General features: G+C 45.7%; 1 long non-coding RNA gene and 1 pseudogene across 1 annotated transcript in view; both read right to left on the bottom strand.

Annotated features, from left to right (window-relative positions):
• Nucleotides 1-12910, bottom strand: part of LOC140214547 (uncharacterized) — a 49395-nt gene that overhangs the window by 9275 nt on the left and 27210 nt on the right. The window lies entirely within an intron of this gene.
• LOC140215507 (uncharacterized) lies at nucleotides 907-3220 on the bottom strand (annotated as a pseudogene).

Raw genomic sequence — 12910 nt, forward strand, 5'->3', positions numbered from 1 at the left:
ATTTTTAAAAAACAAAAATTGGCGCTCTTCAATCGTACCCAATGACTTAAGTAGTTGTTTGCTTGGGGGTCGAGCTGCTGATGAGTGGGACCAAGGTATGGGTTTCGCGAGATACGCTAGAAGGCCTTCAAAAATCCTTATGAAGGCGTCGGGCTTCAGCGTCGGCTTTTCACACTCCAGGGACACAACGGCACAATTCATATCAACATTGCAGGCAGTGATGATATCCCAGGCACCGAAGTGTTTCGCGCACAAACGCGTATATTTGCATTTAAAGTTAAGGGGAGAGGCTCTTCAAAACAACTCTTTCTTTTTTATTGTTTGTACCAGAGACTTGAATATTCAGCCAACTAGAGAGATATTTACGCAGATTTCAAATATGCAATTAGTTTTTGTGTAGCTGCTATAGTACTCGAGTTATATCATACTCAATGACAAATTATAGCGATCTTTACAGGCACTTTTTTATGCACTAAACTTTCACAAAACGTATTGTGCTGTAGCTTATTTAGCTCTTTGTGGATCGCAGAGTGCCAATATCTAGTTAAAAAATAGATGTTCACTTATTGGAAGTAGGACAAAAGAAATTATGGCACTTCAACCACTGTCTTTTTCAGTTCGCTGAAACGTAGCTTTGTACTATTGTAATTATTGACGAGAGATATTGCAATTTACAGTAGATATCGGCATTCTACATACCTTATGTATGTATGCCAAATTTCGTTAGTATACACCAATTCTAAATGTACAAAAGCCTTCCCGGAAAACACAAAAATATCCAAAAATACAAAAATGAGAAGAAGAGGTTTGAAAGTTTCAAAACCTTCTATTCTTCAAAATGCAATTGTTTCCATGTGAATCTTGGTGACATTGAAGAGAAGCTTTTACAGAAAGCTGATAAAGTTTCTAGAATGCTCCTGCGCTGTAGTATGGCCCTTCACTGCTCCTATGGCTGGCCTCCTCGGTGCGAGCCCTTTTCACTGTGCTCCGACGGTGTGCCCTTGCTTATGCAGTTCGCTTCGAGTTCATTTTCTTTATGCGCATGCCATTGCAACAGTCGCTGCGCGTGGCCAACTCTTCTGGGGGAAGTACTCCAATCTCTTGTAGGACTTCTTCAAAGCCGGCATGGCCTTCTTATACCAAAGTACGGCAATAGCCGTGGATGTCTCCACAGATGTCCCGGAAGCGAATTTCGTCTTTGGATACAGCAGCCATATTTTACTGCTGGGTGACTCCGCTGCGTTCTGCGTCTTGTCATGAAGGCACCGACCCAGGAGCTTCTCGTCAGTAAAGCGCTTGTAAATAGGCATAACTGCCAAACCCTGAGCTTTTTTCAACAAGGGTGTGTGGCATGGTGTAGGCTCCCCTAGTGCTTCAGTACGCCTATGTTTACACAAGAAATGTGGTTCAGCAGGGCAAATTCGCGGCTGCTGGCACCATCACTGGAGCAACAATGAAAATAGGAGGCCCATATAGCGGCAAACGTGCTACAGATGCTGTCCTTGTTATTTGTGATGGTTATTTGGTAATACGTCTGCAGTTCCTGGGTGGCTGTGGCTGTGATATTTAGCTTTTCACCTCGTGGCAGTGGCATTGTAATTTTTCACAGAGCAGTGCCTAGGCGTTTTGCAACGTAATGGTTGGTGCACTCTTCTTTTTCGATGACGGCGTCGCCATACACCTCTGCCCCACAGACGGCAGTATAGGCTTTCCTGTCGCCATCGTTCAAGAGAGAGAGAGAAACGGGATGGGAAAGGCAGGAAAGTTAACCAGATGAGATTCTGGTTTGCTAGCCTGCACTGGGGGAAGGGTAAGGGGAAATTAAAGATGGAAAAAACAGCGAAGAGAAAAAGTAAACTAACGGAAAAAAATGTAGGGAAGGTCGTGAATGTCCATGAGAATTACAGTCTCTCCAATAGACCACTCGAACGTAAAAATTTCAAGAGTACCTTCACTGTCTTGTGGTGTGACGACCGTATAGGTCAGCGTTCTAGGACTGTCTGCTCCAAAAACGGCCAGTCATCAAGACGTGCCAGCGCGGTCGCGAGCAACTGCCTGTGTGAGAGCTGTATCGGGGACAATGTCAAAGAATGTGTTCGATAGTTGCCTTGTCACCACAGTGGTCACAGGCAGCACCATCCTCCCACCCAATACGGAATGAAAACGACTTCATAAATGCGACACCAAGCCACAATCGGTAAAGTACTGTTGTATCGGGTCAGGATGGTCTAGGTGGAGGCTGAAGTTGCAGAAAGGGGTCCAGTCGATGTAGACGTGTGTGCTGGAAACTAGGTGTGTTCCATAACGATTGCAGGGCATCATATGCAAGCAGTCGAAGTTGCGCTGCTGCATCTGTTCTTGACAGCGAGATTGGCTCCTGCACGCCATCTTCACGAGCAAATCGAGCTGCTTCATCGGCCTGTTCATTACCCATTATGCCACAGTGCATTGCTCAAGAAATTTCTGAAGCGCAGTAGGGTCTCATATGACAAAGTCCTCTGCCATATGTGCACTGCTGCTTCAGGTTCCATTGCATGGACGAACACGCGGTGTTTTTGTCACATACAGGAAGATGAAAGGCTTCCAATATATCATCATCATCACCCATGTCCTTGTGGATACTGCAAGCAACACAATAATTTGAAAGGACCTCAAAGCCCAGGCAGAGAGAGACCTGTGTCCAGGGACAAAGGCTGTGGCCATTCCATTGTGGCTTTTATGGTCCCTTTTTTCCAAGTGCCATCAAACATGACCGCATATTGCCCGTCCTTCGTGGCCTTTTGTGCCTGTTCAATGTTTTGGCTAACAGCCTCCATTGCAGCACCATGGAGCTTCTTAGAGATACCATAGAATGGTATTGGATGCAGCGCTTTTGGCAGGCCGATGTTCGCACAAAATTGCGAAAGCTGGTCATGTCTGGCACCTACAGTACGCGCTGCCAAAACAACCTTCATGTTTAAGGCGAAGCCGTCACGCGAGCACCCACTGTCGTAGCGAATGTTCACCCCGGGGTCACCGCACTCACTGGCTAAGATGATCCGCTTCAATATACACGTGAATGAAAGCACAGATACAGAGCACTCAGCATTTTTGAGCATAGCTCTAGGTATGACAAAAGTCCTTTGCACTCCTCAGCTGCGTCTCGGACAGCAAGTTTCTGTTCGCAGCAAGTGGGGCAAGCCAAACCTTCCACTAGTGCCATCAATGCACCGACCGATTTTTATTCCCTTTTGAAGAATTCCATTTTCTTCTGGGATGCACTGACGAAATCCACAGTAGCATCAATTTCACCACTGCCGCGGTGACTGGTGTCAGTGGTTGGCCTAACAGACGTTGGGGCATTGTGGGCGTGTTCCCGGCTGTAGTTTTTTTAACTATCTTACGCCGTTTTCCTCGGTATACTTGTCTCGCGTTCTATACTTCCGGGCGTCAAAACTGCACTTTTTTGGGTAGTCATCTCAAGAAAACAAGGAGATAACATGAAAAACTGCGCGGCTAGCGAGAATGTGTGGCGGTGGTGGTTCAGCTTTACTGCACAAAAGGAGCACCGCCGTCCTATGGCGGCACCGCGCTGCATGGTGCGCAATTCAATACATGCGACAGTTGTGTCTTCTTTCTTGTTTTTCTTTTATCTCCGCAAACATACGAGACTGAAAGCTACTGAACCTTGGAGGAAAGGGCTGATGCTGCGCACCCCGATGGTTGCAAATGGCGGGTGGCGCTGCTCAACTGCGTGAGAACAATGCAAACGGCACGGACTTTCTAGGCTTTTGGTGGATTACAGAGTTACGGCCACTCACTTAGCTGCATATCGTCGGCCTTAGTGAGATTAGAAGAACTGGTGAGGCTTATACATTGCTGAATAATTCGCAGAAAGAAATAAGCTTCGAATAATAAACACCTTTTTCAGGAAACGTAGCAACAGAAAGTGGACCTGCAAAAGCCCTAATGGTGCAACAAGAAATGAAAGTGACTTCATACTTTCTGCTGATCCCAGCATAGTGCAGGATGTAGAAGTGATAGGTAGGGTAAAGTGCAGTGATCAGAGGTTAGTGAGGGCTAGGATTCACCTCAATTTGAACAGAGAAAGAGCAAAATTGGTCAAGAAGAAACAGGTCAACCTAGAGCCAGTAATCGTAAAAGCAGGTAAATTCAAGCTGGTACTTGCAAACAAATATGCAACCTTAGAACAGTGAGATGATGATGACAAAGAGCTAGTGAATGAAACAGTACCCAGGTTGGCTTCGGGGGCAGCAATTGAAGTGGGAGGCAAGGCACCAAGGCAACCTGTAGGCAAGCTCTGCCAAGTAACAAAGGACCTAATAAGAAACGAAAAAAATGAAAGTGTCCAACTCAAGAGATAAGATAGAATTCGCGGAACTGGCAAAACTGATCAACAAGGTGAAAATAAGTGATATTCGAAACTATAGCGTGAGAAGGACTGAAGCTGTAAAAAATGGACCAAGCCTGAAATCAGTGAGAAAGAAACTTGGCATAGGACAAACCAAAATGTATGTATGCACTGAAAGATAAGCAGGGTAATGTCATCAGCAATCTCGAAGATATAGTAAAAGCTGCAGAAGAATTCTATACTGACCTGTACAGTACCCACAGGAGTCAGGATACCTCAATTAGAAACAGTAATGAACAGGATACAGAAACTCCTCCTATAAGTAGCGATGAGGTCAGAAGGGCATTGCGAGACATGAAACGAGGAAAAGCAGCAGGAGAAGATGGAATAACAGTTGATTTAAACAAAGATGGAGGAGACATAATGCTTGGAAAAATGGCGGCTCCTTATACAAAGTGTCTATCGACTGCAAGGGTCCCAGAAAACAGGAAGAATGCAAACATTATATTAACCCTTTCGCTGTCACTGACGTACCGGTACGTCATCGCGCTTCCCCCCCACAGTGTCACTGACGTACCGGTACGTTCTCTATCGCGCGTTCAAAATTTCGCGCCTGAGCGCAAAGCTGGCGCTCCCAGACTTGGCCACGCCATCTGTTGACTCTTCCTACAAGTTCGTATTTTCGCCCCGGCCTGTGTTAGTACACGTATTGAAGAGTATGGTGCGACTGCCACGCCCCCCTCTCTTTTTGCCGAGTGGCGCGGTGGCTCCGCGTTCGCTGGATCATGCGTCGCGCGCGTGTGGTTATGGGTTCAAGGGTTGTTCTACCATCTCCGCCGGTTTGAAGGTTTTTATTTTCTTCTGTTGGTGTGTCTGCTACGGCGCGTCAAGTTCAGGCGCTCGCGCCGCCGTAGCCTCTCCGAAAAGAATGACTCGATTGCTGCTTTCGCTCTCTTGCCGCACCCTCGCTTCCAACTTGCAGCAGTAAACGTAAAGCCCTTCGAACTTTGTTTTAGCCTTTTTCCATCTCCCTCTTCTTGATCACACAACGTCCCATTTATCTTCGTTGCGCGGGCGACTGAAAGCGCATCCTCCCTGCGCGCGGTTACTTTCGGATAGCTGAGCAGCTCGAGACCTTCGTCTGTTCATTGGAGCGGTGGCTCTTACGATTCAGAATACGAGCCGAGCTCGGATTTGGACTCGGACAGCGTCTAACGCGACGAAGAGATGAGTTCCGCATCGTCAGATTCGGATGTTGAACGGATGTTATAGTCAGGCTGATGATGATGATGATGTTTACTAATAACAGCTGCAGAACATTAAAATGTGCATATTGCATTGACTATGTTATTTGTATACCAATCATAATCAAAAATAAATTGCTATGTTCATTCCCTGTTATGCTCGCTTCCTGAAACCAAGCCGACACTGGGGGTGCGTCACGGCCAGAAAGGTCCGACAGCGAAAGGGTTAATCCACAAAAAGAGGGATGTTAAAGAATTGAAAAATTATAGGCCCATTAGCTCACTCCCAGTATTATATAAAATATTTACCACAATAATCTCCAATAGAATAAGGGCAACACTGGACTTTAGTCAACCAAGGGAATAGGCTGGCTTCAGGAAGGGATGCTCTACAATGGATCACATCCATGTCATTAATCAGGTTATCGAGAAATCCGGTGAGAATAATAAGCCTCTCTATATGGCTTTCATAGATTACGAAAAGCCATTTGATTCAGTAGAGATACCAACAGTCATAGCAGCATTACGTAATCGAGGAGTACTGAACACTTACGTAAATACCTTGGATTCTACACAAGAAATTCTACACAAGAAAAGCAGGAAGATACCTATAAAGAAAGGGGTCAGACAGGGAGACACAATCTCTCCAATGCTATTCACTGCATGCTTAGAAGTATTCAAGGTATTAAACTGGGAAGGCTTAGGAGTAAAGATCAACAGCGAATATCTCAGCAACCTTTGGTTTGCCGATGACAATGTTCTATTCAGCAACAATGCAAATGAGTTACAACAAATGATTGAGGACCTTAACAGAGAGTGTAAGAGTGGGGTTGAAGATTAATATGCAGAAGAAAAAGATAATGATAAATGATGGTGATGTGTGGTGTTTTATGGCGCAAGGGCCAGGTTTGGCCAAAGAGCGCCATGACAAGTGGTAATGTTGATGATGTATTATTGATGGCGTGCGCAATGAACTCCTCATGGTAGATGTGACATGGCTGTAAAAGGCCCTAAAACCTGTAGCTGTAAGTGGCGTAGAATATATAGGTGCTAAAATAATGACGGTGACTAGGATGTGATGTGGGCTATGGCAATGGGCTTTCGTTAAAACATGATGCAACAAAACATAACACTGACACCAGAGTTTCAAGAGAGCCCTTGAATGCAGGGCTGTTAGTCATGTGCTAAAAGTAGCCTGGCCAAATGATTTTCAGGGTGTTGGTTTCAGCTAAAAGATCTAAGACTGTTTGTAGATTAAAAAGCGGTTCATCGCTAAGAAAAAATGCAGGGTGAAGGGGTATATTCTCGCGATATGCAGCAGGGAAATACTTTTTCCTCTCTGTTTTTATGGCAGGGCACTGAATAAGAACATGGATGACTGTGAGACTATTGCCGCACTTAATACAAGTTGGAGGATTGCCCCCAGTCAAGAGATAAGAGTGAGTACCGTATTTGTGGCCTATCTTTAATCGGCAAAGAAGTACTTCCTTGTACCGTGCTGTTTTCCACTTATCGAGTTCCCCAGTTTTGGTTTTAGAATGTGAAGCTTATTCATTACTTGTGTACCCCACTCGCCTTGCCAATGATTCCTCAATTTACGGTGCAGAAAAGGCTTTAGGTCTGTGGCAGGGATGGGGGTATTTCCATCTTTGTCGCTAAAACTCACTGACGTAGCCATTTCGTCAGAAGCCACATTGCCTTCTATACCCCTGTGGCCAGGTACCCAGCATAAGACGATCACTTGGTTGCACATATTTTCAGAGCACAACAAGGTATATAGTTCATTCAAAACAGGGTTCTTGTGTTTTCGTAGGCTAATTAGGGCTCTCACTACACTTAATCAGTCTATAAAGACAATAGCCTTAGCGATATTTGTGAGCCGTATGTGTTGAATAGCCTTAAGTATAGCGTATGCTTCCGCTGTAAAGATACTGGTGTGTGGGCTTAGTGCTCAAGACATTAAAAATGAGGGTCCTAGAGCTGCGTAAGCAACACCAGCAGGAGACTTCAAAGCATCTGTATAAAATTCATCACAGGAGTACTTCTCCTTAAGTTCCAGAAAATGCGAATATATGTGTGCCTCCGGGGCTCGTTTTGATATTTCCGAGAAAGAGATGTCACATTGGATAGTCTGCCACTCCCAAGGCAGTGGAAGCCATGTAGGAGCCTTTAGGACATTGTGTAAAAGAGGGACCTCTGTTTTTTCTGAGAGTGCTTCCAACTGGAGGGACAGAGGAGGCCTAGTGGCTGGGCGGTTACGAAACAGCCTAGCAGTGGACAAGTCGCATATAGTAGAATGACAAGGATGTTTCATATCTGAGCTAACTTTCAGGGCGCAGGAGAAAGTTAAATATGTCCTTTGGTAGTACAATGACCATTCGTTTGATTCAACGTAGAGGCTTTGCACAGGCCTAGTCCTAAAGGCGCCTGTAGCAAGGCGGATACCTAAGTGGTGAATAGGATCTAGCATTTTCAAAGCGCTAGGTGCAGCAGAACTATAGACCATCGCTCCATAGTCAAGCCGTGTTAATATTAGACTTTTGTACAGTTTTAAAAGGCACCGCCTGTCGCTTCCCCAAGATGTGCGTGACAAGAGCTTCAGCAGATTCATAGTCCTGAGGCACTTTGATTTCAGATACTTCAGGTGTGGTACAAAAGTCAGCTTACTGTCTAAAAGGATTCCTAGAAATTTGTGTTCATGGCTCACAGATAGCCGTTCTCCATTTAGACCTATTGCGGGGTCCACAAGTATGCCTCTCTTGTTAGAAAACAGGACGCATGTACTTTTTTGTGGGGTTTAGCTTGAAAACGTTTTTGTCCGCCCACTTAGATAATTTATTTATGCAAAGCTGTACTTGTCGCTCGCAGATACTTAGATTACATGATTTGAAACATATCTGGATGTCATCCACATATACAGAATAAAACATAGTATGGTGGTATGGCAGTCTGGATCGAGTTCATTTTGACAATAAAAAGAGTGCAGCTCAGCACACCTCTTTGTAGAACACCAGCCTCTTGCGTAAATGGGCGAGACAGAACGTTACCAACTCTAACCCGAAACATGCGATTGGGGAGGTAACTCTGAATCACGTTCAGCAAGTTGGCTCGAACTCCCATTTCAGACAAATCATGGAGAATTCCAAAGCGCCAGGTTGTGTCGTATGCCTTCTCCATCTAAAAATACTGACAAGAAAAACCGTTTGTGGATAAAGGCATCACGGATATTTGTCTCGATGCAGACAAGGTGATCTGTTGTGGATCTACCTTCCCTAAAACCGCACTGTGAGGGATTGAGTATCCTGTTGCGTTCAAGAAAATAGATGAGGCGACGGTTAATCATTTTCTCATACAGTTTGCATAGACAACTTGTCAGAGCTATAGGCCTATAAGTGTTGGGTGAGGAGGGGTCCTTGCCCTCTTTGAGAATAGGGATTACGATTGCTTCTTTCCAGATGGAAGGAATGTAGCCGGCAGAGAACATGGATTTGAAGAGTGACAGTAGTGTTTCTTGGGTTTCAGGGTGTAAGTGTCTGATCATCTCGTACATTATTCTGTCACTTCCTGGAGCGGACTTGTTGGAACAGTTCAGTGAGGTCTGGAATTCAGCCATACGAAATGGACGATTGTATACTTCATTGGATGCGCATATCCGACCCAGAGTCATCTGTTCTCCTTGTCGCCGGTATTTTAGGAATGTATATGTGTAATGAGATGTACTGGAAATGTGCTCGAAATGTGCTCCTAGACAGTCAACCTGGCCCTCAAGAGTACCTGTTTGCGTGTTTACTAATGGTAGAGGATGAGTTTCGCAGCCTTTTATTTTGTTTACCCTGTTCCAGGCTCTTCTTTCGTCTGTATGCGAATTAATGCCGGAAATGTATTTTTGCCAACTGTCCCTTTTGGCACGGCGGCGCGTCCTTCTACCTTCCGATTTTATTTTGTTAAAGCTGATAGGGTTTTCGGAAGTCGGAGAGTCAAGGAGCTGATTCCAAGCCTTATTCTGTTTCTTTCGCGCTTCCTTACATTCGTCGTTCCACCAGGGAACACGTCGTTTAATAGGCGATGCATTTGTTTGCGGGATACATATTGACGCTACATGGACAATAAATGCGGTTAAATATGACACTGCATCGTCAATACTAAGTGCTCGAATATCATCCCAGGTAATATATGTCAGCTCTCTGTATCGCTGCCAGTTCGCTGAGTCAGCTTTCCACTGAGGCACATGTGGAGAACATTCGTCCCGTTTCTTTAATTTTAAAACAATCGGGAAATGATCACTCCCGTATGGATTCTTATGTACCTTCCACTCCAAGTATGGCACAACTGTACTTGAAACATTGGTTAAATCTATAGATGAAAATGTCTTGTTTGCAACGCTGTAAAAAGTTGGCTCCTTCTTATTTAGCAAACACGCATCTGTACTTAAAAGGAAGTTTTCAATCAGACGCCCTCTGGCATCACATCGAGAGTCGCCCCACAAGGTATGATGAGCATTCAGGTCTCCAACGACAGTGTCGGTAGTTGCACAATAAAGCTTTCAAATTCAGTTTTGGAAAGTTGACAGTTGGGAGGAATGTATAAAGATGCAATAGTCAGCAGCTTACTAAAGAGCACTGCTCTGACTGCAACTGCCTCTGGGAGCGTTTTAAGTTGTAATTGCCGGCAAGCAACACTCTTATCTACTATTATTGCCACACCGCCCGACGAGGCAAGGGCCTTGTTTCGGTCTTTTCGGAAAATGGCATACTGCCGGAGAAAGTTTGTTTGTGAAGGCTTAAGATGCGTTTCTTGGACACACAGCACCTTTGGAGTGTACCTACGTAAAAGTTCCTTAATGTCGTCTAGGTTGTGGAGTAAACCCCTGACATTCCATTGTATTATCTGTGTATCCATAATGTATGTGTTTTGTGCTGTGTGTCTAAGAAATATAGATTATATTAGCTCACGAGACCTTTCCAGGCCCCATGATACGAGATCTCTCTTTCTGCCCGGCGCGCTCGAGGGAGCTGCGCTGTTCCTTGGGAGTCTGAGACGCTGGAGTTGTGCTGGTATCCATCACCTCGTCCGAGGTGGTGGATACTGCACATGCGGCGGGCACTTCCGCGGGAATGTTGGGCCGATCTGCAAGGGCAGTGGCCCTGGGTCCAACAGGCCCTGGGGTCTGCTGGTCCTACTTTGCGGGGACCGGAACAGCACTGGCTGTCCAAGCCGGAGGGGCTGATGGCGTGACCGCCATCACACTCCGTGTGACTTAGGCGGCCGCCGAATGATGTAGTGCTGCCCCCCGGCGCGCCACATCAGTGTAGGAGGGACTTGACTGATTGTGGAGTGAGAAACGCTTACGTGCCTCTGGAAAAGAGGTTGAGTTTTACTTTCAGTTCTATGATTTGTTTCTCTTTTTTCCACGAGGGGCACGATCACGAGTAGGCGGGGTGATCTTCACAGTTGACACAGTTACAGATGAAGTACAGATGCCTGAAGCGTGTTCAGAAGAACTACACTTAGCACAAGTAACACGTCCTCTGCAGTTCTGCGACCCATGCCTAAAGCGCTGACACTTGAAGCATCGATGCGTATTTAGAATATACGGCCTGACGTGAAGTTTACAGCAACCAGTTTCTATTATTTCAGGTAAGTTGCAAGTTCCAAAAGTAATGATTATGTGTTTGGTAGGTATTTGCTTGTCGTCTCGCCTCAATGTTATCCTTTGTACTTTCACTACATTCTGGTCTTGCCATTCTTCAAGTAGTTCGCTTTCACTCAGTTCGGGAAGGTCATCTTCTGAGACGACCCCGTGCACTGTGTTCATGGATCTGTGCGAGCCCACTGAGACTGGAATTTCCCCAAATGCTACAACTTTCGGGAGTTTGTCATATTGTGCTTTGTCGCGAAGTTCGAGAAGAAGATTGCCACTTCCCATCTTCGTTACCTTATAGCCGGAGCCAATTGCTTCCGTGAGAGATTTTGCTACAACAAATGGTGAGATCATTCTGACTGTTTTGGTATCGTGCTGCTGTGTGCAACGTGGTACTTTCGAAAAGATTGCTTTGATTTAATGAAAAACGTGAAAGTTTCATCGGTGTGCCCCCTCTTGAGGGAGCGATCAGGTAATGGTGGAAAGTTGTTTACCATATAGCGTTGGAAATTTCGGCAGCGATGGTGGCCACCCACCACCGAGCCCAACAAGGGGATGCTACAAGGTTGGAAGAATACCTGAAGACGCCAGCCATGCATCGCCGCTATAACCTAATATACATACCCAAGGCTGGGTATATTACACACGGTTAACTCTTGCCGCCACGAAATTTGGAAGTAATAAGAAGTGAAGAGAAGATAGGAAAGATGGAAAAGTGGGAGATAAAGACGAAGATTGGAGAGGAGGATAGGAAAAGGCGACTGCCGATTTCCTTCAGGTGGGTTAGTCTGGAGGTGCCGTCTATGTGAAGCCGAGGCCAAAGAGGTGTGTTGCCTCCGCTGGGGGGCCTAAAGGTCCAAACACTCAGCATCGGCTCAACCCCCAGGATCCCCCTTTCCCCAGACACGGCTACACGCGGGAGGGGCCAACCGTCGTGTGCTCGGGTACGTGGTGTCGCAACACACCAAACGCCTGCTGACAAAGGTAATGATAAATAGCCGGGCAAAGGAACAAGAGTTCAGGATCACCAGTCGGCCTCTAGAGTCTGTGAAGGAGTACGTTTACCTAGGTCAATTACTCACAGGGAACCCTGATCATGAGAAGGAAATTCACAGAAGAATAAAAATGGGTTTGATCGCATACGGCAGACATTACCAGCTCCTGACTAGAAGCTTACCATTATCATTGAAAAGGAAGGTGTACAATCGGTGCATTTTACCAGTGCTGACATATGGGGTAGAGGCTTGGAGACTGACAAAGAAGCTTGAGAACAAGTTAAGGACCGCGCAAAGAGCGATGGAACGAAGATTGCTAGGGATAACGTTGAGAGACAGAAAGAGAGTGTTTTGGATCAGAGAGCAAACGGGTATAGACGATATTGTAATTGACATCAAGAGAAAAAAATGGAGCTGGGCAGGTCATGCAATGCGCCGGTTAGATAACCGTTGGACTATTAGGGTTACAGAATGGGTACCAAGAGAAGGGAAATGCAATCGAGGACGACAAAAGACTTGGTGAAGCGATGAAATGAGGAAATTCGTGGGTGCTAGTTGGAATCGGTTGGCGCAGGACAGGGGTAATTGGTTGATCGCAGGGAGAGGCCTTCGTCCTGCAGTAGACATAAAACAGGCTGATGATGATGATGGCTTAGGTGCATTTTTACGTGACTTCTCA

Source organism: Dermacentor andersoni, chromosome 1 (assembly GCF_023375885.2).
Source record: "Dermacentor andersoni chromosome 1, qqDerAnde1_hic_scaffold, whole genome shotgun sequence".
Taxonomy (NCBI): Eukaryota; Metazoa; Arthropoda; class Arachnida; order Ixodida; family Ixodidae; genus Dermacentor; species Dermacentor andersoni.